Here is a 27,267-nt window from a genome sequence, read left to right on the forward strand (position 1 = left end):
ACACAGAAAGGCAACGATCAAGAGCTACTTCAGGGGTTAAGCTGACAGGATTGCATGTGGTGGATATGGGAATGATTCAAGGGTGCCCCCTTTTACAGATGGAAAAACAATGGTCAGAGAGAGGATGAGTAACTCTCCCAAGGACTCACGGCGGGTAAGAGAAGCCATCTTCCTTAGAGCTCTTTGAGTGCTGAGCCAGCACTTTTACCCTCTGTTTTAGGAGAACAAAGAAGGAACCAGAAACCTTGGTTGAGGAAACTGAACATAATTCTAAGAAGGAAAGAAAATTTGATCTGGGTTTTGAAGAATGTGTGGGGCACAGGAAATAGTGACATTTTGGACAGAGGAAGTTGTATAAAAGTGAACAAGATGAGAGGACTTTGCAGGGTGAAGGAAACTCTATATCTTGAGTGCGCTGGTAGTTAAAAGAGTTCATACATTCATCAAAACTCACCGAACTGCATTTAAAATGGGTCCATTTTAATAAGCATACCTGGTGCCCAGATCTTTATCTCTAGTACCTTCGCCCACCAAAGAACTAGGGCTCCTCAAAGAAATGGTTGCTTCTGGGGATGGAACAGGTTTGTACAAGATGAGCCTGGAACATTTTGTGGAGCCAGAAAATAAATAAGAAAACATTATAAGAAATATAAATATGAATAAAGAAAAGAATAATAATTTTACAAAAAGACAAGCATTATCACAAGGAAGTGATAGCCAACTCGAAGGGGCTCCCATTGGCCAGATCTGGGAAAACTGGGGTACCAAAAAGACAGTAATAAATTATAAATCATTGAGGAAAAACAAGAAATTATGAGTCTATACTAATAATAAATAAATAGGGGAGGAGAGGAGATCTTCCTTCTTCTATAAACGGAGGCTGAATGTCGACTGGTAAATGTGGAGGGAGTGCTGCACACTTGGAAAACTATCATTTTGGAAAATTATCGTTTTGCATCCACCATAATAAATGGTGGATAATAATATTATTAATAATAATATAAATATTAATATAAATATGATATAGTATTATAAAACATTATAATATGTTCTAAACCCCAGCTAAATCCATGGGGATAGTTTAATGAGGAGCAGGATATTTGAGTGATCTCAGAGAATCATCCCATAAATTGCCTATTAGTTGCAAGGGACAAAGTAGTAACTAAACAGTGGAGAAACTGGGTAACGTCACCATCACCAGTGGGGAGGATGGCCATTGTACGTCTCCAGATGTAATATTCATATCCGTACTTCCAGTTGTGGAATTGAAACAGGATTAAAGCAGAGGATACCAAAAGGTAAGTCTCAGATGAAGAGGGAAAAAATGGCCAGTGGATTTATTAAAAAAAAAGAAAGAAACTCACCCTATCAATCAGGAAAATGGAATCAAAGCAAAGCAGTATTGATTTTATCAGACTGATATTATTTAAATGATCGATGCTTTGCCAAGGGCATTAGAGAAGTAGAAACTTTCATACTGTTTGCATGCATATGTAAACTTGCCACATATTTTTAGAGGTTAATTTAGTGTTATTTATCTATGTTAAATATCCTTTCCTTTAGATTGAGCAATCTCAGATCTAAGACTTGATCCTAGAATACTCCACTAATCATATGCAGAAGAATCTTTGTTCCAGTGATGCTTAGGATAGAAAGCAATTAACAACTGCTTATCGTAACAACTGGTTATCCTTTTCTGCATCTCAAATTACTGTAAATGTAACAGCCTATTTCTGCGGATCTGGAATCGAGGCACAGCTTAGCTGGGGCCTCTGTTTCAGGGTCTCTCATGAGCTGCAGTTAAGGTGTTGGCCAGGACTGGAGGCTCATCTGAGACTCCAGTGGAGAAGGATCCACTTCCAAACTCACATCGTTGCTGTCAGGATTCCATTAATCGTGGGCTGTTGGTCAGACGCTGCCCTTAGTTCCTTGCCACGTGAGCCTCTCTATAAGCCAGCCAGAGACAGAATCCGCTAGCAAGAGGCAAGTCACACTCCCTTGAAGCTAATCACAGAAGTGACATCTCATCCCCTTTGCTTTATTCTTTTGATTAGAAGCGAATCATAAGCCAGCCCACGATGAAGGGGAGGCAATTACACAGGGGCACAAATACCAGGGGGTAGAGATCACTGGGGACCATCTTAGAGCCAGCCAGCCATGGCTACCCAAATGTATAATTTATGGTATCACCACACATGGGAAGCATCTCAGCAGTTAATAAAGAATGATGTGGACATGTGTGTGCACGGACTTGGAGCCTCTTCTCAAACCTATTGTTAAGTGAATAAAGCAAGCAAGGTTATTCTGCAAACAAATGTGACACCATTTGTATAGAAATAGAATATTTTTCCAAAATTAAACATGTTTATGTCTATATATATATATATATGCATTCAAATACAAAGGAAAAGACTTGGGCAGAGACACATCCAACTCATTGATGGTGGTTACCACTGGAAAGAGATGTGGGTTCGGGGTGGAGGTGGGGAATAATGATCAACTTTCTCATTTTATTCATCATACTTATTCTTTTTTTTTTTTTTTACAGTGGGAATATATTTGTGTATTGTACATTTGTTTTTAAAATAGGACTTGGACTGGGAAACCAGGGCTGTGTCCAAGAGTGTTAGCTTTGAAAGTGTAGCATGTTATCCATAAATATGTCCCAACAGTGCCTTTTCATTGTCCACATTTTAAAGGTTTGCTTGGTTTTCCAACCCAGTTTTTTCTCAAATGTTTGTGACTATGCTTGGAACAAGGGGGCTGTAAGGGCTCTGTTGTCCCAGACCCAGGAGCTGCTCTGGAAACACACAAGTAGGGCTGCAGGGAGCTGGCAGCTGGATCCTATCGAATGCTCATCTTTCTCAGACACAAAAGAAGAACCACAGTAGCCACCCAGAGTGGAGCCTGGTGCTGCAGGGCACTTCTGGGAGGCCACAGGAAGGGATGTGGGACGAATAGGCCCTTTTGTGGTGTGTCTTTTTGTTGGTTGCATGACCCACTTTATAATCAAAAGATGAACCCAGGCTCTCGTGGCTGGAGGTGCAGTTCAAGACCAGCGCTTGCTGGTGACGTTGGGCCAGCTGCCTCATCGCTCTGTACCCCAGTGGCCTCATCTATAAAATGGTGATGGTGACCGCATTGCTGTCTCAGGCTTCCTGTAGGGTTTAAAGGAGCTGATACATCTGAGGCACTTGGCTTAGCGCCCAGAACATATTACGCACTCCAGGAGGTGAGCAGCTACTGCTGTTGTTGAGGTTCTTTAGTGTTACCCACAAAAGTTGGCATTTACTAAACCCTTACCAGTTTCCTGATCCTGGCTCTGTGATAAGTGCTTTAGACACATGATCTCATTGAATTTGCTCACTCTTCCAGAGTGGAAGCTACTCTTAATAATCTTCCCATTTCACGGACGAGAACTCTGAGGCTCAGAGAAGTTAAGTTAGCTCTCCAAGTTCATAAACTAGGAAGCGATGGTGCTGAGATTTGAACTCAGGTTTGTCTGTCTCTGAAGCTACCACTCTTAACAACAATACTCACTTGCTTCCTGGGCCTTAACACCACGTTATTTTGCTCTCAGGCTGCGAGGAAGGTGCCATCAGGCTTTAGAGGACTTGGCAATGGACCAGAGCACCCAGGAGAGGACTAGACCGTAGTCTCTGCTGTAAAGACACTACAAAAATGGATGAATAAACAGTCAGTGTGGGAAAGTGTCTGCAACTTCCTCAGAAACCACCGACCAAGGAGACCGAAAAATAAATAGGTGAAGATAAATTGGATTTGACATATATTTAACATGCTTGATGTGCATGTTATATAAATCCTTGTACTCAACAGAGTACCCCCATTCTTGTCACACGCATGGAATATTTACAAAACTTAACCAAGATTTCCATTTTATCTGTTGGTGGACCTAGAGGCACTGCCACAAAAGTACAAGACTTCTGGGAGAACCATTTAAAAAGAACTTTCTAGAAAGCCCGTTGCCTTAATTCCATGTGAGCCTCCAGACATGTTCACATACACATGCCTCATTCCATTTGAATGAATAAAGAAAATACCATCTTCATTTTACCTGTAAGGCAACCAAGGGTCAGACAATAACCTACCAAAGGTGCCTCATTTGTAAAGCACGGAGCTGAGAAGGAAACCACAGGGGCTTTCTTGTTCTCAGGCACAGCAACGTCTGCCCTCCAAGGTGCTATGCCTGTTCAGGACTCCAAGGTTCAATGAGAGTTTCATGGAAAAAATGTTTCTTGAGGTAAGTTTTCCAGATACCCTTCTTTTCTTCCAACTTGTTTTCTGAAATAAAGCTTCAGACTAAGGATGAAAGCCTGAAAATCAGAAAGACAGACAATGACAAGGGTTGGCAGGCACATGCAGAAATTGAAACCTTTTTACATTGTTGGTGGTAATGGTGCAGCCATTTTGGAAAACAGTTTGGCAGTCCCTCAAGATGTTAAAGTTACCATATGACCCAGAAATTCCACTCCAGGTACCCAAGAGAAATGAAAACACACAACTGTGCAAACACTTGTACATGAATGTTCACAGTAGCATTATTCATAATAGTCAAAAAAAGAAACAACCCAAATGTCCAACAACTGATAAATGGAGAAACAGAAGGAGGTATATCCATACAAGATGAAAAGGAACGAAGTACTGATACGTGCTACAAAGTAGATGAACTTGCAAGTATTATGCTAAGTAAAAGAAGCCAGTCATAAAAGGTCACATATTGTACAATAATATTTCTGTGAAATGTCCAGAACAGGCAAATCCATAGAGATTGAAAGTAGATTCGTGGGTATCTAGGGTCTGGGGATGGGTGGCACGGGCATGACTGCTCATGTGTACTGTGTATGGGGTTTCTTTGCGGCGTAATGGAAATCTTCTAAAATTATATTATGATGATGGTTGGACAACCATGAGTGCACTAAAAAGTACTGAATTATTCATTTAAGAAGGGTAAATTTTATGGTATGTGCACCACATCTTAATAAAACTGTTAAAAAAAAAAAAGAATGCAAGCCTGACTGCCAAGATGCCCTGATTTTGAAAACTAAATGAACCAACACCTGACATTTGCTATTTCTCACGTGAAAGTGTGCATAACTGGGGGAGATGACTTCCAGTGGAGAAATCAGTAAAGACTACAGAATGAGGCATTTGAGCCCGAAAGGTTGGGAGCCTTCAACTGTGCCTTAAGAAATGAAATAGACTCGGCATATGTAGGAAGGTTACTGTTCTAGATGAAAGGAACAGTGTGAGTGAAGCTCCAGAGCTGAAAAGGCAGAATCAGGAAACACTGACCAACACTGTTTGAATTAAACAAAGAAAACCTACTGTATTTTTTTAACCATACTAACAAATACAGATATAAATAATTTTTGGATAACTTATATTGGAAGTGAAAAGGAAAAATACAAAACAGTTCATCGAGGTTCACTTTATAAGATATGCTGGTCGGCAACCTTTATTCTTGCAAGCAAAATCTATTGGTCATGGATGGCTTCCATTAAGAAATTAAACATGGATCTGGAGATGCTAGTAACACTTTTTTTAAAACATTAACTGAAAATTTAAGGCTAGCACACCCATTTTCAGCCATCATCTGGTCTCTCTCTTTGGTTGGATGGCTGGTACAGGGTGGTCACAAGCCAGCCAGACTCAGACTAATAAAATGGCAGGTAGTGTTTCTAGTAGTAGACATTCACGCTCTCAGAGGAGAACCTCCACACGGCAGGTAGCCGGAACGATGACTGTCTTAGAGCCTTCGGTGGAGATGACTCATTTCAAGCCCAGGGCAAACCAGACATCCTTTTATAGAGAGATAGATTAAACAGCTTTTCAGATCCCCTCTTCTCTACAAACATGTATCAGCAAGCCTAATGTCCTATACGTTTTCTGCTTTTGGTTCTCTGCTCAAAAATCGTATGGGTCTCTATGTTGATTCACTAAAGGCAGCGATGAAGAATATATCTCATATTCTCATTGAATTCCTACCTCTACATAAGAGAATAAATTAAGGCATTCATTAAAGTAGGAATTAAGTAAGGATGAGTCCTGCTCTTTCAGAGACTGAATCCAGAGAGAGAACACAGATAGAGCCACCGGTTGAAAAGAAATTGGAAGGTAGCTGAAGAGATAATGAATGATAGTAAACCTCCAACCTGCAATCCTTGAGGTCTCTTGGGGGCTCCAGGCAGAAGGTCACGTGGGTGTTCCAGGAGCGCAGGCAAAGGTGGAGCGAGGAGCAGTGGGACCTGTAGGCGGAGGCTGAGAACAAAAGAATATGGCCTCTTCCAATCAGTCTTTGTGGGAGCAGAGGTGTATGTGAGCACATGTGTTGGTGTGTGTGTAGGTGTAGGACGTGTGCGTGTGTGTGTGTGGAGGGTGTCAACGGAACACCATAATATCCTTTGTATTGCTTAGGGTTTCTAAGAAGCATGATGTGGCTGGAGATTCTGCTGCTGCTGCTGCGTCTGTGACGAACATCACAACTGCCTCTCCTGCCACTAACAGTGATAACTTCCACTAATGGGCCACCCAAGCCCGGTGCCTCCCACACATCATCTCTGAGCATCCTCACAGCCACCAGCCGATGCTGGCTGTAAAAACCCAATTCACAACTAAGAAACATGAGATCCCTGGTCTCCCACAGCCATGGGTTGGAATTCACCCCCAGCGATGCCAGACACCAAAACCCGACTCCATCCAGGGCACCGGGACATGGTGACAGAAGGGTTTACTGAGTTCTTTGATACTGGAGAAGTGAAGGGGACCCTCAGCTGGGAAAGGCTTGAAGAGGGCATATTAGGATGGGAAATCTGCAGTGAAGTAATTTTGTTTTATTTATTCCATGTTTGAGTTCCATAGCTGGGCCAGTGGCTTTTGAGAGTTCCTTCTTTCACGGTAGCTGAACTGCCCAGAGTACATGATAGGGAAAGAGGAAGCAGGGAGGCAAGTCCTCCTCAACCTCCCAAATGAGAGAAAGATGGTTTTTCCTGACACACACAGACAGGCACCTGGGGCTATCTGGGGATGGAGCCCCCAGGCAGGCTGATTTGAAATGCTTCCAAGCAGATATCATGCTTCAAAGAGTTGGCCCCTGTGGGGCAGGAGCTGAACCTGAGTGTGGGAAGGGGATGAGAGGGCTGGAACTCAGGCTGTTCTCCCATCCCCCAGGCCCGAGACGGTTTGTTTAACCCCTCAGGGGTGCTGTGTGCCTTCCTTGTAGAGGTGGTTTGTGGCTTAGTGAAGCGATATTTATAGAGTGCTCTGTGATTCTTGGGCGAACATTCGTTTTATAAATGAATGATCAAATTTATTAGCAATGAGTAACTAATCCGTCTACATTTATTTTGTTGATAATACAAATTTACAAGGTTTTAATTGCCAGTTTTAAAACCCCAAAAACCCATATATAAATACATCGGTAATAAAATATCTTCTCACTGTGCGCTTGACTTCTGTAGTTACGTCAGGGCTTATGAGGAGGGTCTGAAGGAGGTTACAGATGTAATCACAAACCTTGCCTAAAAGGATTCAGGGCCAGAAACAGTCTAATTCAAACCTAGTTGGTTGTAATTTCATGAGTTTTAATTGAAATGCTCCTACTGATAATAATTATTAATAATTTTCTTTATAGTGCTTATTAATGTTAATAATCATCTTTTATTTCTACTGTTATCTCATGTAATGCCCCATGACCTTGCTGCTCTGAGTGTGGCCCCCAGACAGCAGCATCGTGTCACCTGGTAGCTTGTCAGAAATGCAGGATCTCAGGCCTCATCCCAGACTTACCAAGTCTGAACTCACGTCATAACAAGATCCCAGGCAATTTGTGTGCACATCTAAGTTTGCTGTCTGCTACATCCTGAGGTGGTTATAGCCTCTCCCGTTTCATAGTCAAAGAAACTGAGCTTCAGAGGAGTTCAGTGCACTGCCCACAGTCCCAGGGTCAAGCTGGATTTGAATCTGGCCCGTTGTACTCAAAGTGCTCAGCCATGAGCCAGATGCTGCAGGTGTGCAGAGTCCACACAAGCGTCCAGAAGCGTGGACTTGTGAGGACAGTGATGACAGTTCTGGGCCCCTAAAGTAGTGACTTCACTGGGCTCTGGTCCATGGGTTGTATTCTCAGCTCTTTGTACCTTCATCCTTTAGACCTGGTGTGGGGGAAGCTTGTGATGTCCAGTCTCTGTGCCATGCACCTCAGAGAGACCAAGAGACTTCTCCAGGTTGGGACCAAGGGTGGTCTCACATAACACGTTCCTTCAGTGGTAGAAATGACAGTTGACTTATTGCTTAAGAAAAATAACCTATTTTAGAACAGTGATTTGAATCCCAGAAAGTCAGAGAGTGTCTGAGGCCAAAGTGGAGTGGTATATTCATTAACAGCAATTTAACAAATACAGACAGTTCTCCGTATCCACAGATGCGGGACCCACGCATACAGAGGGCAGACTCTGGGATTTCAGCATCCATGGACTTTGGTATCCAGGGCAGGTCCTGGAAGCAATCCCTCATGGATACAAGGGGTGACTGTATTTAATGAGTGTTTACTATGTGTCAGAAATTATCCTGAACGCTATGAATAGAGTGAGGCACAAAGAGGAAAAAGTTTAACGAGTAAGATGATTTCAGCCAGGCCTGGATACAAAAGGAAGTCAAATAACTTCTCTGCCTTCAAGTTTGAGCTGATGGATGCAAATGTCAACTAGAGCAAGACTCATGCAAATTACCCAAAGTACTTGCACTGTCTCACTATTTCCCTTTATTATGGTGGCCATAACTTAATCTGCTGTCACCCTGAATGCATCTACTTTATCTAAGACAAGAGGTCTCCATTTGTTGGGCTGAGCACCTTTGATGTTGGCCAGGCTCAGAATCTAAGCATGAAGAGAAAGAACAGATATTGGGGTACATGGAGCCTGGCCTATTGGGCATCTCCCCTGCAAAGTACTCTTCTAGCATTGTACTCAGCAACTCCCAGACTCAGCTTGCCCAGCTGGCAAGTAGGTAGGTAAATATCCTCTTTACTGATGCAAAAAATATACGACTTGGGTGACCAGAAAATATACGGGTGTTTTAGGAAGTCAATGGGTCGGTATTCCTGCACAGATCTCTGCTTTCTGAAATCTCTGGCAGAACTTTTGAAAAAATAATCCTCTCCTTCTGCACTTTATTGAAATCATTCAGAGTACCTTCTGAGACCAGGGCCTTCCAAATTTATGATCTGTCATCTGGAACTTTCCCCTAAGGGCAAAGTTCCTCAGCAAGGATCACCCTTCATTGAGTGCCATTTTCAAAGAGTTGCATGGGGCTGGAGGAAGAAAGTCACTCTCCCAGTGGAACCACAGACAATGCGATTTACACAGGCCAAACCTCATCCAAAGCTCTGAAAACTGCTCCTAGAGGTTGTCTGAGGAGGGGGGCAGACAGACAAAGACCCTTCACAATTGCCCTTTGTTTCTAATTTTATTAGAAATTATCTTAGGATTATTGAATGAATAGGCATTTAGGGATATAGTTTCATCTTTCTGGGTGTCCCCTTATTAGATTCCTGGAGACTAAACCAAACCCAGGCCACCCAAAGAACACAACGTGGATGCCTGGGTCACTTCCTGGATCTGCACTTTCACAGACTTAAAACAGTCACTAGTCACAGTTGCTGGATTCGAAAATGGGCAAGTCAAGCGGGATCCCTGCCCTCAAAGTGTCTTGGATAAGACAGTTGATGGACAGTGAGGATGACCAGTGCCCCACATTTCAAACATGGATATCTGGTCTACCCTTGTGTACGGGGGTTCATTCTGCATGTACATGGATTTCCTGGAAAAGGGAGTTATTGGGACAAGGTAGATGCCACAAAAGGTGTCTAAGAATATGGTTTAGAATTTCTCACCACAAAGAAAGAATTGTGTGTGTGTCTTTTTTTTCTCTAGCAGTGACAAGACATTGTCCCTACTCCCAGTAGAGCTTATATCACATTAGGTAAGAGAAGTGGCATAAAAACAAAAAATAACATTGTGAAATGTGGTAATTTCTAGGAAATGACCATGATACTGTTTTCATGGATGTTTCCTTTTTTACTGAAAGTTGCAACTTCCGTGTATGTAAAATTCCCAATAAGTCCAAGTCTTCAGAGAAAGAATAAGCTCAGAGGAATAGGGGCATCAGTTTGACAGAAAAGAAGGTAGTTGAGTGAGTGATCCAGGAAGATCTCTTTGAAGAGGTGGCAGTTTGGTTGTGACCTGAAGAATCAGGTCTTAGTCAGGAGGGTCATGGGCAGCAGACTCACAGGTCGACAACAAAATGTGTGAAGGCCTTAAGTGGGGCCAAGACCTGGATGTTTTCCAAGACTTGAAAGAAGGTCAGTGAAGCTGCAGTGCATTGCAGGGACAGAGAGGAGAATGAACTGAGCTGGTTTTGGAAAGGAAGGGAAGGGTTAGATCACGCAGGTTATGTGGCCCTTCAGTGAGACATTGACATGATTTGTTTTAAGTTTTAACAGCAGCCCTCTGGTGGTTGTATGGGTGGCAGAGCTTAGGGAGCACTTCAAAAGCTCCTGAAAGGGTTGAGACCAACAATGGCCCAGGTCCATAATGATGGAGCTGAAGAGAAGCAATTCTGGGCATTAGAGTTCATAGAGTTTCTTGAGTGGTTAGATATTAGTGGGTTTTTCAAGGATGTTACCAGGTTTTTAGCTTGAGGTCTTGAGTGGATATGCAGATCAATTTACTAAGGTTAGCTAAGATTGCAGGAGGACCTCGTTTTGAGGGGGGAGAGGAAAAATAATAACTGAGGAACCATCACCCTGGAGGTATGACTATGCAGAAAAGCTGCCCTCACCAAGATGTTACTGTTGCTCTGTTTTGGGTCATCAGGAAAATTCCACCCTAAGTGATTATTGATGCCTGCCATGACCACAGCTGGGGAAGTTATGGCACAGTTTTTAGATATTTGCCATTCCTGCCTTACCAGTTATAGGACAATGTCCAGCTCACAGGGCTCAGCCTGTTGGCAGATCTGTGTTGAAGCCCTTGCCAGGTACTGTTCTAGACACTGTCAAGGCATGTTGAATGACTAATTGACAAGAACCAATTGCAATGTTTTCCTTCAAGTTTTCATGCAAGCATCCTCAATGGAGAAAAAAGGATTTTGTTTCTTTTAGAGTAGTGAATGTCTCCTCTTCTTAGATGGTATACAGATGTCCTCAGGTGGGAAGTCTAGGGTTTACTCTAGAATCTGAAGTTTTATACACATGGCAACTTCTAGTTGAATGGGACAGCCATGAAAATTTGCAACAAGAGGATAAATATTCTATCCACAATTTTTTTTCACCATTTTAATATATGACTAAAAAAAAAAGTCTTGATTTTTACTCTTTGAAGGTCTTAGCTGTGGACTACTAAGGGTATGGCTCTTTTGATGAGAACAGGACCTCAATTCCAGAGTTCGTTTCAAATAACATCGGGTCCAAGGCCAAGTGCCTTGTGTCACTGGCTGGTCAAACCAAACTGAGAGTGCCCATTACAGAAAGACCTTTATTGCATTTTATCTCTTTAAAGCAGCAACCCTTCTTGGCAGCTGGAGCTGCCTTCTCTGGATCCAGGTAGTGGCTGTAAAGGAGGCTCAGGTTTCTGGTCAATCGGAACACAGGTGGGGCTGGCCTGTGGACACCAGCAGCCTCCTGGCCTGGGCTAAATAGGGGTTTAGTGGACCTCCTTGGGAACTGTCAGGGAAAAAAAAAATCCACTCTTGGAGTAGGAAGAAATAAATTCAGAATCAAGGAAGGGAGAGGCAGCTTATAGTAATAGTCTCTTATCTCTGTACCGTGCGCTGCGGCTCACAAAATATATACATTATTCTATTTGGTTCCCCCTCCAAGAAATATTGTGTGTTATATAATGTTATCCTCATTTTACAGTTTTGGAGACCCAGGCTTACAAAAAGAAAGTGACTTGACCAAAGCCACAGACTAAGAAACAGGACTTAAATTCAGGTCTGACTTCAAGTCTAACCTTCAAGGGCAAGCTTTAAGGAAAGTAGAAGGAACAAAAATTTATTGCATTTTACGTTGTGCCAGCACAGTGCAGTCCTGGGGTTCAGAGAAGAATTAAATATTGCTTACAACTTCACTTGTCATAGCTGATGTTACTTAAGGCATGATGTTTAAAACAAACAAACAAATAAATATAAACCAGTGTCTCAGGGATTGAAATGGATACTGGAATTAACACGTGGCCTCTTTCCCATTTAGTGAAAATGCGAGAATGATTTAGAACAGGGGTCAGCAAACTACAGCCCACGGGCCCAATCTGGCCTCCTGCCTGTTTTCATAAATCACAGCTTATTGGAACACAGCCACGCCCATTCGTTTGTAGTGTCTACAGCTGCTTTCGTGCTTCAGTGTCAGAACTGAGTAGTTGCAACAGAGACCCAAGCAGCCTAAAAAGTTTACTATCTGGCCCTTTACAGAAGAAAAACTGCTGACCCCTGATTTAGAAAACATCTCATCTTGACTTGAATCGTGGACTCATTCTTTAAAGGCCTTTTAAAATAGGAATTACAGTGAGGGGTAGATTACATACTGGCTAAAAATATAAATTTAGTATTTAAAGTACCTGGATAAGATCTCTGGATGTCCTCTGAACATGAAGTGAGGGATATCTGGGGCACCACATACACGTTTGAGGACAGCGTAAGAGAGAAGTTATCTACAAGGTATCTACTAGTGTCACCTGCCATGGATGGAACAAGGGAGCAAGGCTGTTGCTACAGACTGTTTATATCCCCGACGAAATCCATAGGTTGAAATCCTAATCCCCCGTGTGATGGTGTTTGGAGGCAAGGCCTTTGGGAGGTGATTAGGTCACAAGAGAGGAGCCTGCATGAATGGGATCAGTGCCCTTATAAAAGAGACCCCAGAGAGCTCCCTCTGCCATGTGAGGACACAGTGAGAAGACTGCCGTCAATGAACCAACAAGTGGGCTCTCACCAGACACTAAAATCTGCCATAGTTTGACCTTGGACTTCCCAGCCTCCAGAACTTTGAGAAATAAATGTTTGTTGTTTGATCCACACAGTCTATGGTATCTTGTTACAGCAGCCCGGAGAGACCAAGACAGGAGCGTGTCATTCAGGCCTGGTTAACCGTATAGAAACAACCCGTATACATTGGTTCTTACCTTTCTTTCTCACATCCCAGGCCAGTGTGGGGGAAGCACTGTGCTCCACAGAGTGATGCACGGACCTAGTCGCTTTCATCGTGTGGCTCTACCATCCTCCAGGGCCTCAGAGACCTCGACTGGGTCCTATGCAGGCAGCCAGCAGGAAGCAGAGGAAGAAACGTGGGGAACAGAGCAGGAGATTTTAGGGGGCATTTTTGGAAGTGGCACACATCCCTTCTGCCCACATTCTGTGAAATTGGGAAATGCACTTTAGAAGCGTACTAAAGACGAAGGAAGGAGGGATATTGTGAAGAACCAACCAGATTCTGCCTAATGATCTATGGGGATCAGATAAAGTGTTTGAAGTTTACAAGCTCCTGGGCCAGAGTCTCCATCCTTTCTCCTTTCCTCCCTCCCTGCTTTTCCTCCTTCCCTCCCTACTTCCCTCCCTTTTTATTTGTTTATAGTCTTACGTGTAGAGCGCAGTCCTTGGTCATGATGTCTACAAAAGAAACGTAAAGAACTAGTCCTTGTCCTGTGATCCGTGTTTCTCATTCCACCTAAATTGATAAAGGGAAAAATTAGAAACCAATAAATGCAGGAATCCTGCTCCCACCACAGCAACAGTGATGGAAGGGGGAGCTTGGACACCAGGCTCGAAAGCAGAAAGGATTGGGAACATTTGGCTTGTGCATGTGTGAGTTTAAAGCGGTATTTAATTAAAAAGTTGCAAGCTCATGAAACAAAGGCTTTTGTTTGGCTCTCCCTCGTATAATCCCAGTTTCTAGGAAACAATAACTTGTGATTTATGGGTTCCCTTTTTACAGAAGTATGGAAGTTATATGTAGCTCATGTTCAAATGAGAAAAAAAATTCCATGATGGTAACTTATTATCTGTCTGGCTAAAAAAGGACAAAGGACAAATCCTGGAACATCTTTCTTTGCCATTTCATATTTATGACACATCCTGTTGGTAAAACGTTATTCTCAAGGCAGGCTCTGGAGTTTATTATTTTTGTCTTCTCATTCTTCATGACTGCATCATTTTTTAAAAATGCCAGGCCAGATGGAGGCTTTCTTCCTTTTGGGTCAGGGGTGGAGAAGAGACTGTGTGAAACCGTGGATCGTGGATCCTATAGCGTGCGACTCACTTTTAAGAGGAAGAGGGTTGTGTCACAATTCATGGGCTTTGCATGACCTTGTTGGAGTTTATGCTGAGGAATGCTCCAGTTGGGAGGATAGATTGTTGTAGAGGTACTCTGAGCTCCTCGGAGAGTCACTTTACCACTTTGTGGCTATTTCACCATCTGAAATTATTTTTAGTGACGTTAGTCACTGTGTATTGTCTGCATCTCCTTCAATGAACCTGTGTGAGCCTCTGATAGCCTGGCTCATCCACTGATGCCTCCCCAGTGCCTAAAATAGAGCTTGGCACATCATACGCCATCTGTCATATTAGGGGAGAGGGAGAAGGAATGAATGAAGGAGTGAGGGCATAGCGGTAGGGGATAGATGACAGGCACTTCCTATCTACCTACACCACCATGTCTAGAGTTGAAGAGGGATGTACCCTAAGACTTCATGCCTCCCCTTGGCCAAGACCAGTCACCTCCCATTGATTAGGGTCCATGGATTTGTCTGCACTAATCACTCTGGAAAATTTCCACCAGTGACAAAATGGTGTTCCATTGACTGAAACACTGGTGAGGGGAAGCATCAGTAAATTCCTAATTTGTCTCTCGGAGAGAAAGTACCTTGGTTGTTTGTTTAGAGGCCTTTATTACTGTAATCCAATTCTAGTCTAAGGACATTGGGTCTCTTTCTTGGAGTGCTGTGGGGAAGGAAATATTTTCAGAAAAATATTTGTTCTTCCAAATTTCACTTACGAGATTTCCTTCTTAATAGGAACCAAATCAATAAGATGCCTGAGAACAAACATTTCACTACTCTCCCAGCTGCTTCTAAGGATATTAATTCATCCCGGCACTGAGCTGGTTTCTGGGACTCAGACATGGAATGAAAATCTTTTCTTGTTCCTGGGAGTTGGTGAGGCTCTGCTTGGCCTCCCTGTGCTCACTCCTAGATGTGGGTTACCAGCTCAATCCATGGCAGGAGGCCTCCTGCTTGGAGGAATTTCAACACATACCAGCTGTAGGACCTTGGGCGGAATTCTTAACCTATGATGTCAATTTTCTCATCTAGAAAATGAGGATAATGGTAGCTTTGAACCTTGTAGGTTGCTGAGAGAATTAGGTAAGGTAGTGCTCTGTGAAGGGCTTAGCATAACATGCAGCACATAGTAGGAGACTTGCCCATGTTATTTACTGTTGCCATATTTATTATTACTCCAGCTACATGAGGAATCCCAAGGATGGCTGGATTTTATACAGACTGTTTTAGAAGAAGTTGAAGTATCACATCGTAGGATGAACTAGATAAACTAGGGTATCTTCAACCCACAGAGTCTATGTCTCTCTGGTTTTTCTGTCTCACTTTAGTCACAAGTTAACTAAAAATTATGCAACTTAAAAATTCCTTTTCCTGGAAAGTCTGAACAGTCATGACTTCTTACATCTATTACACCAAATGGCCTTACTGCAAATCTCAGCAATTTAGAGTGTCATCATGGTCTAAAAGGAGGACAACAGATCTAGTGCATGGCAGCTGACGCCCCACATCCAAAGCACAGAGCAGACGTTACTAATGAATCAGGGCACCAGTTCTGCCAAGCCTAGACTCAGTCATGCATCTGAGCACATCACTCCAGACTCTCTCTCAGCTGACTAGATAACGACACATGTTTCCTTCCTAAGGAAGGAGGCCATGAGAAGTACAGGCTCTGGTTCTGGTTGAACCACTTACCAGCTATAGGGCATTTAACTTCATTTTTCTATATTATAAAGCTTATGTTTTACTAAAGCTCAAATAAACATTTTTGCATCCTCCTTACATTGGGAGAGTGACACGAGGGGACAAAGTTTTATAGCAACTTAACTCACAAGGAAGTGGCCTTTAAGCTCCAGAGAGAACTGGCTCAGCATCCACCTCATGACTTACATGTCTGTTCTTCAGACCCCCAAAATGTTTGTGACTTCCAGGGCAGGTCTCTTGTTCACAATCACATTTGTCTCAAAACTGCTGCTTCCACTTAATGTTACCTCATGTCCGCTGCCCCATGTGGGGTACACTGACTGGCTAAGGATCCTTCCTAGCCTTTTTTCTAGACGTACACTCTCCTCCCACAGCACATGACCTTTGTGAATATAGTAAGTTTGGGCAGATGGAGGTGGGTTTGGATGTTGGCCATTCCTGTTCTAGAAATCCATTTGGCTACTTTATGGCTACCATTTATGTATTTTTTCTATCCTTCCATCCCCTCTCCTCCTTTTCCCTCCTTCTTTCACTTCTTTTTTAAAAACTCACTGCACCACCTCTCCAAGTTCTCTGGCTCCTTCACATATCCTTTGTGCCTTCTCTTCTCTCCACTTAACTGTCTCAGTCCTTTCTTGGGCACAACTACAAAAGTCAGAATCTTCCCATTTGAAATTCAGTCCTACTTCAGACCTGCCCCCTTTCTCCAGATCCTGACTTAAGCTCTATCTTCTCATACCCAAGTAATACCTCATGGTACTTGGTAGCAACAGCCCCTTCTCTAAGAAGAATTTTGGTAACAGTTATTAAAATTATGTACACGTGTCCTGGTGTGTGCTTACATGTTTCCTTCTAATATCCTATCCATTCTCCCATTCTTCCTATTAATAAGGACCGTGAGTTTTAGCTTGCTCATTACCACCTGGTAAAAAACAAACAAACAGAAAAACAAACCTGCTTCCTCTAGTTTACCTTGTAGCTATTGGCAGCCAAGCAACTAAACTGGGATTTATACAGCAGTATTGTGTGGGATTTGTAGGAAGTCTCCAAAAAGGGAGAAAAGGTCTCTTTAATGCTCTTTAGAATGCTAATGAGATGGTTAGAACTCCAGAAGCCCTCTTGTACCATGAGGACAAGGGCCCACCCTAGGAATGATGGAATATTGCCTGATGACTTTGTCTAGGTGCCTAGACTCTCTAGCTTCCAATTTCTTATCTATTTGAAAATAAAACGTCCTTCTTTTTAAGCTCCTTTTAGTCAAGCTTCACTGTTATATTAGAACACAATTCATTGTTTTTAAAGCTTATGTCTTCATGCCTCTCTCAAAGTTTACTCCAAAGCGTCTATGAGAGGCATCCCTCCTACACACACTCTTTTTTATTTCTAAGGCTGAATGGGGGAAGCTCTATCATAACAGACAGATGGGTTGAATGTGAGCCCCTTGCTTTCAAATGGTAGAACAGAGGTGCTCTGGTAGGGCACAGGGACATGGATGCCATTGAGACTCGTCTACCCTGAGCTAAACTGCTGACCCAGGCCAAATAGATTCAGACGGCTTCCAGAAGACAGTAGCAGGCAGGGCATTCCAGCACTAATGTCAACCTTATAAAGAAGACAAATGAATGTGGTACCAGGGAAGGCAGTGAACCCCCTTACTCCCGTGATGGGCTCCTGGGGAAGCCACAGACAGTTTTGCAGTTCAAATGACAGACGCCACCCGAAAAGTGGAGGAGTTCACATCAACTGAAGTGCACATTTAAGAATAATCAAAACATAAAACAGATGTCAATATCAAAATACTGAGTGTGTAGACCCCAAATTAAAGTCAAACATGAAAAATAAGTTGAACTAAAACATGCATTCTTTTCTTGTTCAAACATTTTACCACTGTTTGAAATGGGAAGAGGTTAGGAAAATCTAACAAATTACCAATATTGTGGTAGAGTTACCGCCACCTGGAGCCACACAGGAGTTTGCCATTGGCTCTTTCATCTCAGAGAAATTTTGACCATTTAATGCCTCACAAGAGCTGTAGTTAATTGATTTTTGTATTCATCTTTGGAAGATGAGGACTCAGAAGACTTCTGGATTTGTTAAATCTAGACATGTCATTTTGTGTGAGAGTCTTTGTGTGTTTATATGAATAGGCATATGTTCTTATTTTTAAATTTGATAAATAATGATATATATTGATCATAATGGGAAATATTACTGCAGTCTGAATAATGCAAATGCTACCTTTATTTTCTAGCACCCCCTAAACGCCAAATATACCATGCCCTCAACCACAACTAATTTCTACACCTCTCAGAAAATAATTTTTCCTGATTAAAATAATCAGATATGTTCATTTAAAGATTTTCAAACAGTACAGAGAAATGACGAAGAAAGTAGAAATTACCCTAAATCCCATTAAACACAGATAACTACTGTTCACACATGGTGACCATTTTCCTCAGATGTGTGTTACCTAATAGTGTTGGTTTATCTTTTGTTCTAATCTCTATGAGGGCAGGAACTTTTCCTATCTTATTTACTGCTGCTTACCACATTGCCTAGGTGAGTGTCTGGCATAGAATAGGTATTCAGAATATTTGATTTTGAATTTATAATTTCCCATTAACATGTTCCTTTTTGCTTAACATATTGTAGACATCTTTTCAAGTCAATCAATGTAAATCTATAACATAATTTTTTAAAGGCATGCATTTTATTGGACATAGAATACTGTTTTGCTGTTTGTGCCACACGTGTGCATGTGTGTGTCTGATTATCTTCTCAGAACATATTGCCGTTAAGTGAAGTTATTTGGTCAAAGGCTATACACATTCACAGGTTTGACAAAGATTACCAAAGGGCTCTCCAGGAAGTATATACGAAGTTTCACACTCATCAATTCGAAAAAAAGGATCATTACCCACCATCCTCCCCTAAGCTGGATGGTGACATATCTTTGCCAATCTTATGGCTAAAAATGTTATTGCAATGTTGGTTTGATTTGTATTAATGTAATTATTTGTGAGCATGAACATCTTTTCATGTACCTATTGGTTCTTAATAGTCTAAATTTGTGTTCAATTTCTATTTCTCATTACTAGTTTTGAGTATTGAGCAGTCTCGCTTTTGGTCATGGATTAGACTAGCTACTGATTTATCTGTTTTACTGGGTTTTCAAAGAACCAGTTCTTGGATTTAGCAAGTCCCTCGTTTTTTTTTTCTGTTTCCTACTATATCAATCTCTATTTTACCTTTATGACTTCCTCTCTTCTGCTTCCTTATTTATTTCTGTAGTGTTTTTGCTGTATTTTTTGAGGATAATGTTCATCTTACTATTTCTACATTTTCATTTTAATAACAAATGTGTGTGAGGGTGACTCTTTACCTTGCTAATTTTTGCTGTATCCTAGAGATTTTTGGGTGAAATATTCTCATTTAGTTTTCCATGTTTTGCATTTGTGGTTTTGATGTTCTCTTTAACATTAGAGATGTTGTAGAGATTTTTTAAAAATTGTCATTTGTTGGGCAGGGAGTTTGTTGGTAGTGTTTGTTGTTTTTTTAAAAAGAGATTTATTTATTATTTATTTTTGGCTGTGTCGGGTCTTGGTTGTGGCATATGGGATCTTTCACTGTGGCGCCGGCTCTTCCTCGTGGCGCGCAGGCTTCTTTGTTTTTTTTCCCTTTTTTTTTTTTTTTTTGCGGTACGCGGGCCTCTCACTGTTGTGGCCTCTCCCGTTGCGGAGCACAGGCTCCGGACGCGCAGGCTCAGCGGCCATGGCTCACGGGCCCAGCCGCTCCGCGGCATGCGGGATCTTCCCGGACCGGGGCACGAACCCGTGTCCCCTGCATCGGCAGGCGGACTCTCAACCACTGCGCCACCAGGGAAGCCCCAGGCTTCTTTCTAGTTGTGGCGGTGGGTTTTCTCTTCCCTCCTTGTGGCACTTCTCTAGCGCGTCTGCTCTGTAGTTTGCGGCACGCAGGCGCTCTAGTTGTGGCGTGTGGGCTCAGTACTTGTGGTGTGCGGGCTTAGTTGCCCCACGGCATATGGGATCCTAGTTCCCTGACCAGGGATCGAATCCGCGTCTCCTGCATTGTAAGGCAGATTCTTTACCACTGGACCACTAGGCAAGTCCCAATGTTTGTTCTTTTATATATTTTGTGTCATGTTGCATGTGATTAAAGGGTTCAGCCTATACTATTTTATATATATATATATATAGGAATAATTTTGGAAGTAGTTTGGAACATTTTTGTAAATGCCTCTTGAATTCACTAATATATATTCTCGGTTGTAAGACATAAAACAGATATTTACTTAACTGATTATACAATTTAAAGCCCTTCTGCCTTATTGATTTGTTTTCTATTTGTCCTAATGAGGACTAGAAACATTTATCAAGTCACCCTCCCTATTATGCTTCTCAGGATTTCTTCTTAGAGCTCCAGTAGTTCTCACTCTGTATATTGTGGTGCCTTGGAGGTTATTTCTTTGACTTTTATATTTTGATACATGGTCTGTCTCGTTCCTCTTCATGACCTCTCTGGAGTTAGAAAAGCATGCAATGGCTAATTTTATATGATTGGGTCATCTTTCCATACAAATGAGGAAACTGAGAATCAGAAACTTTAAGTAACTGGTACAAGGGCAAGGTCACACAGCAGGTGAATGGACAAGCCTGGTGTGTCTGTCCCCAAAGCCCATGGCCTTAACCTGCTGCTATCATTATGTTCTGGTATCTAATTCTGTGAGAAATCTACCTGGTCTCTTTTATTTTCTTAAGTAACTTGCTTATTCTACATAGATGCTTGCATAATGGTTTCTTCATCATTGTAGTACAATAATTTTACTGAATTTTTTCTCAGCATTGGTTGATGTTTACCGATTTTTCCAGGCTCTGTGACCCCTTTCAGTGTGTAGACTCAAGTCTTCCTTATCCAAATATTTGTTTTATTGTAGTAGAACTCTTACTTTTCTTTATGATCATGAATTATCCATTTGTCAGATTATAAGTATATAACATATTATCATATATACTTAATATACAGAATACACATATCTATATATACTGCCTTTCCCTCCACACCTACCATTCTTGCTTTTAACATTTTTAGTTTGTCGTGATAGGCTACATTTCCTGTACTTCCCAAATCCTGTTTCCTGTGGCAATGGTTCTGCTCCCTGCTTTGATCATTGCAGTTTTATGTCTTAAAGCATTGCTTTTCTCCTCAATTTCTTTCCTAAGTTCTGCTAAATCCCTATTCCTTGTATCATGCTTTCTTACCATATTTTGGGCACTTTTTTTCATCCATGTACTTTAAAATTTATTTGAGAATTCAGTAAAAGTTGTCATGTTTGTTTGTTTTCAACTGAAATTCTTCTAAAATGAAGCCCTCCTCTTTCCCTCTTTTCCATGCCTGTTCAGCCTCTCTCTCAACCTTTCCTTCTTGTGGTGGGGGAAGGGAGGACTGGGGACAGAACTTTCATGTTGGAAACATGCCAATTTTTCTTGCTTTTTTTTTTTTTTTTTCTTGTTCACTTTTTAAAAGGCAGGTAGTCTGTCTTCCTGTTTGCCAGAAAAATAATGTTTACCCCAAATGTGTGAACTCTTATATAATGAGATTCGGCGTGAGATGTTGATAATCTCTCAGCTTCCCAGGAAAGGCAGCCAAGGCCGTTGGTCATTTTGCTTCTGTTTGATTAATCTCCGGTTTTGTTGGAACTTCTACACCAGAAAACCCCTCACTGAAGAAGCAGTGGATTCCATCCCAAAGGGAAGGTATCCTTCAGATTTCAATTTTTCCCATCTGTGGTGTGAGCACACTCCTTTACAGAGGTAAAGTTACAGAGAAGCCCTGTAGCTAGCAAGCATTCGATTTGGTGTGGCTACAGGCATGTTCCTCCTTCGAATCCACCTCTTTTGCTGCCAGGCCTTTGTTGAAACACTTGCTGCTGGGATATTATTACTTCCTTGCCTTCTGCCATCCGCTAGACTAGAGAAAACTATTACTAAGTTTATCTGCCCCACGTCCACTCCTGTGGTCTCAGAATACTGTTTATGGAGAGAAGAACGGTGGCTCTGGAAGGCACACTGAGGAACTTACTCTGGGGTCTCCAGTGTCCCCGGATCCAATACTTCTCTAGCTTGAGACATTGGTATTTTTGAGAATCCCCTTGCTTGTTTTCAACCATTCTGTTCATTTCTTCCAGAAAAAAACTCTATTTAGATTTCCAGGATCTTCTTTACATTTGGTCCCAATAGTTTCACATCTAAATATTTCTGTATATTTAAAGTGTCATAAAGTTTAGTTCATCATGTCATTCATCATGAGGAGATTATTTTTCCTACTAGTGTCAATAATAATTGTTTCTTTTAATTAATTTTTGTTCAGCTTGGAAAGGGGAAGTTTGTGACTTCCTAGGCTTCCTGTACCTTTGGACCCATCTCTTTCAGAATCTTCCTCCCCCTCTGTAACATTAAACTATTTCAGCTTTTTAATATTATACATTTATCCTTTGACTGTTTTATAGTTTAGTCATGTGTGTGTTTGACCAGTGCTTCTCAAACAGGAAATAGTTAAGGACAAGTTGTTTTTCAGTTTCCAATCTGTTGTAGACCCTTACCTTTATAAAACATAATCAGTACTGAAAATGAATTAAAAATGAGACATAAAAGGCAAACTTGAATTTTTGTTATCAGATTCAACACACATGATATTACTCGCTGTACAAGTTTCTAAACGCTTGCTCTCGGTTTTTCTTCTTATCCATTGTGGAGGGTCACAAACAACCCCCAGGCCAGGCACAGTCCATGCAGCCCCCTCTGAGTAGCTTCACGGTAAGCCCTTCAGGAGTAGGGGCAGGGTCTTGTTAACCTGTGTGTCCTCCTTAATGCCCACCTAGCACTATGCCCCCAGAATACCATCTACTGAGAAATAACTGTTGACTATATGAGTAAGACAATAATACTCCAAGTAGTAACATTTTGGCCTCTTGAGGTTAAAACTCTCAGGTTGATTCCTGACCGTCACAACTTCCTTTTGCATTGGAAAGATGCAGGTGCTGTTATTTGGATTTATAGTCAAGGCTCAGAGGAGAATGGCTCTACACACAGGAGGACTTTTTATCCATGCTGTTTTATTTGACCCAAGGTACTTTCCCTCATATGCTGTTTCATGTCTCTATAGGGAGTACAAATCATGGTGTGAAAGACGAGGCAGGATATTAACCGGACTGGTGCCTGGACCAGGTGTGAGCATTCTGTCTTCTGTCCATCACTTTATTTATCATCCTTCTCTTGAGGACTTTGTGATGACCCTCTGATTACCAGTCACACCAACAGACTCTCTGCTTGAGAAGCATGTTATGACGAAATGCCTATTAGGATTAATACTGGCCCTGAACTAAGAAATAATGGTCAAGCTTATATATTCTAATGTATTCCTCTCTAGGGCACAGATTTACCAAGTTGGAGAGAATGGTTGAGGAACTAGCCCTAGTTAGGATGGAAGCTGAGAGTCAAACACTATCAGTGGGGAAATCACAGTGAGTAGAATGAGTAAAATGTGTCTTACCTACTGGCCAAATGGAGGCCAGCTCTAGTCCCAAGTGTCAGAGGTGCGCAGAGAGAACTGCCTCCTGGGGACATGAAGAGATGGATAAGCAACGGCCCGCTCTGGACTGGTGGGGAAGAAAACAAAGAAAAGCTCTTGGTAAGGTAAGGCAACATGGGTAAAGGCCATAGCAGACTTGCGCCTAAAGTGCTAAGATGATGCAGCAGAAGAAAAGAGTAACTTTTAAGGGCAAAGGGTCACTTCCCAGATTATTGAAATACACTGTCACCCTAAACTGTAGGCGTGTCCTCTAAATATTTTATCTACTGCCCTCCCTTGACTATTTAACATCCGTCCTTTGCCTTCCCAGGTGGCCATCTCGTTCTGCATGTATTTTTCTCCTATTTTGTATGATTACATTTACAGTTTCTTTGTCTATGTCTAATGCTACCTTTGGATCAAAATCATTGCTGGTGTGTTGCTCTTGCAGAAGAGTAGCATCTGGCAAGCCATAGGCCTTCCATCACTGGTTTGCCCTTGTTTCTGGTTTTCTGGATGCCGCTATCTGGGGAATGGCTGTCAGTGATGATAACTGCAAAGCATCATGGTGAGCTCCTGTTACTACAGAGGTGGGAAGCAAAGCCATAAACAGGCAGAGGGATAATTGGGCCCAAGGATAAAAAGTGATCAAATTGTCCAGAAACAGTACAGAAGCACAGAAGTTGGCAGCTTAAAAATATTGTTATGGTTTTTCTTTCCTTTGAGACAGGAAAGGGACTTTACCTCATGAGAAACTTCAGGTGGATCTTTTCAAAACTCTATAACCTGGCATATTGTTTGATAAATATTTGTTGATTTAATGAATGAACCTGAAGAAGCTGTTCTCATGTATGTCAACACTGGCTCGAGGGAGAGCTTGGGCTGGTTGGATTCAGTGAGCTTGGATAGTTTAGAATGAGTTGCTGCACTGGCACCGGGCTTGGGGAGAAGTGTAACCAATCTGAAGTCATTTGAAAGCACAACTAGATTCAGGGTTATCAGGGTAGCTCAGACTGTATTTGAGTGAGGTTTCATTTCATAGCTAGACATGTGAGTTACCACCAGTGGTTCTTCACTGGGGGCAATCTTCCTCCCCACGGAACACTTGGCAGTGTCTGGAGACATTTTTGGTTGTCACTGCTGGGAGGAAGAGGGTGAGGCTACTGGCATCTAGTGGGTAAAAGCCAGGGAGGCTGCCAAACATCCTACGATGCGTGGGACAGCCCCCGTGACGAAGCATTATCTGAGAGTTTGAGAAAACCTGCTATAGACAGATTTCCTAATTTAAAGGGCAGCTCTAGAGAAGTTATTCCTAGAGGCTTTCCTTTGACAGTTATCAGCTCAAAGACCCTTTGGACTCAATTACCTATGTGGTCAGATGACCCGTGGACCTTTGAAATATATCTTGTTGCTGTACATGCAGATTTGCAGGACACAGATTATAAGCCCCTCCTCCATAAACAAAGCAGGCTCAGGCCAAGTTCTTTATGTCCCCTGCCCTAATGCTGCTAACTGCTTAGATGTTGCTGAGCCTGGGACATTGTCACAATGTAAAGCATTTGAGACTGGGCGGGTAATGAGAGCCGTGATCTGATTGGTCCCTACTCTGGAAGGTGTGGAGGTAAGGCAGACAGTGAGAGGGCAGCAGGTACATTGTATGAGAAGCCTGTCCACTTCAACAGTGCTTAGCTCCCCTCCCCGCCCACCTTGCTGCCTTTTGACAAGGGATTACTACCCAGGATTACTACCCAGAGCTGCACTGCAGCTCCAGGCCACTGAGGTTTCACTTTTGACAACTTGCAGAATTCCTGACCTGGCAGATCAGCAGGACAAGGGCCCTGGGAGCTAGAAGGTGATTTTCATAAGGAGATCTGGTGCTTTCCACAACCATCTCTGGGATGTGTGCTTCAGTTCTGCCCTGACCGAACCAATTCACAACACAGCAAGCAAAAGACAGCTTTTAACAACTGCTGTACCTGTTCTGAGCAATGCCAAAGATATCACCAATACGTATTTCAACCAGTGTGCTTGTGTCAGTTGCATAGACTTGGGTGATGGGAACTCATCCCCAGGAAGTATATACTCTTCAGTTTACACCCTGGATCTGTGAGAGGTGCAGAACCTTTTAGCAGTCCAGCTCAGCAGACACTGATGGGGCTTCTGCCACACGATCCAGCCTAGTGGGCAGAACAAAGTATGGCAGAATGCACAATGCACAGGAGGGGCACTCTGCTCAGCTGGGGCAGGCAGAGGAGGTGGGAGAAGAGGTACCTGCAAAGAGCCCGAGTGTAGACTGAAGGGGTGAGAGAAGGGAAGTTCTCCAATGGAGTGAAGCGTGGGAGCCATTCAGATGAGAAGGCATTTTGCCATTGTCGGTGAAGAGTGGAAAGCCCTCGTTGGCTCTGCTCTTCCCTTTAGCTTCTTGTATATCTGTACCTTTCCTCTTTCCCTTCCTCCCTTCTTTTTTGCTTCACCTTCTCATCTCCTTTCTTCTTGGTGGCTACCACTGCTTGGAATTATGAGATGTCTGCACCAGCAAGCCCCATGCTGCCTCCGTTCTACTTCTCGGTAATGGAAGGGCCATGGACTTAAATCCTAGATCATCAAACGTATACAGTACCTGCAAAGTAACAGACACAATCCAGTGAAATAACTTTCAATTAAACAGGACAGCTTCTCCAAGTAAAGGAAAGACACGTGCATTAATATTATTATCAACATTGTAACACAAAGTGCCTATCATGGATCAGGCCCTAAAGGAGACATTTTATAGACATTATCTTTCATTGTCATGCCACTCTTTAAGACAGGCCTGATTATTTTCATTTAACAATGAGTTACTGAAGCTAAGAGATTAGGCACAAGAAAGAAAGAAAGAGATATTGGCCCTGAAATATCTGGAATGGAATATTTGATTTGTAATAGAATTAAGATAAAAAACTTTAATATATTTATTTGCAGCTTTGAGGGTGATTGTCATAAAGAAAGAAATTTTTGATAATAATTAAAATATAATTACAACCCCATAAATCACATATTTTGCAAATAAAAGCTCGGTATATCTCATCCATCTCATTGCTTAAGAAACTATATTATAGTCCATGAGGGGAAAGGAGACAAGAGATAAGAAAGAGTCATAAAACAAAAGATCCAAAGATTGCAGTAGCTCTGGCAGATGGATGAATTTCTTCCTGTGGAATTTTCCAGTATAACCAAGTGATCTTGGGTCCCATAGTCAGTGTTTGCTTTTGAAATTGGACTTGGATGAGTTGGAAACTCCTTACATGGTCTCCATCAGCTACTCCTATTGTTATTAATTATCCCATTATTAATTATTATTAACTGTGCGATTTGAGGGATGTTACTGAAGTTTCTGAGCCTTGTTTCCTTATTATGAAGAAATATAGATAAAAACAATGACAACTTTATAGATTTGAGGTAAAGACTAGATATGAATGGACATAAAAATGCTTAGCATAGTGGCTGGCATTGAGTAAGCTCTCAATATATATAGATATTATTACTGAAGTTTGCCTATAATGGCTTGCCCATGCCAAGAGAAATATATCTTCTCTCTCCATGCAGTGGGTTCTTTCATTTCTTTCAGAAAGGTAAAATCATACAATTCCAAGTT

The 27,267-nt window shown here is 42.0% G+C and overlaps 1 long non-coding RNA gene across 1 annotated transcript; it reads right to left on the reverse strand.

The window, feature by feature from the left end:
• Positions 1-497: 497 nt before the first annotated feature.
• Positions 498-26,236, reverse strand: LOC115858989 (uncharacterized). Its single transcript, XR_004041871.2, has 9 exons — positions 25,905-26,236; positions 25,610-25,810; positions 23,616-23,721; positions 13,649-13,735; positions 13,194-13,319; positions 6,174-6,279; positions 4,110-4,334; positions 3,541-3,673; positions 498-598 (listed from the first exon to the last, which is right to left on the reverse strand). It is a non-coding gene; the product is annotated as an uncharacterized lncRNA (long non-coding RNA).
• Positions 26,237-27,267: the final 1,031 nt, after the last annotated feature.

The sequence above is a fragment of the Globicephala melas genome, chromosome 11 (assembly GCF_963455315.2).
Source record: "Globicephala melas chromosome 11, mGloMel1.2, whole genome shotgun sequence".
In the NCBI taxonomy this organism is placed as follows: domain Eukaryota; kingdom Metazoa; phylum Chordata; class Mammalia; order Artiodactyla; family Delphinidae; genus Globicephala; species Globicephala melas.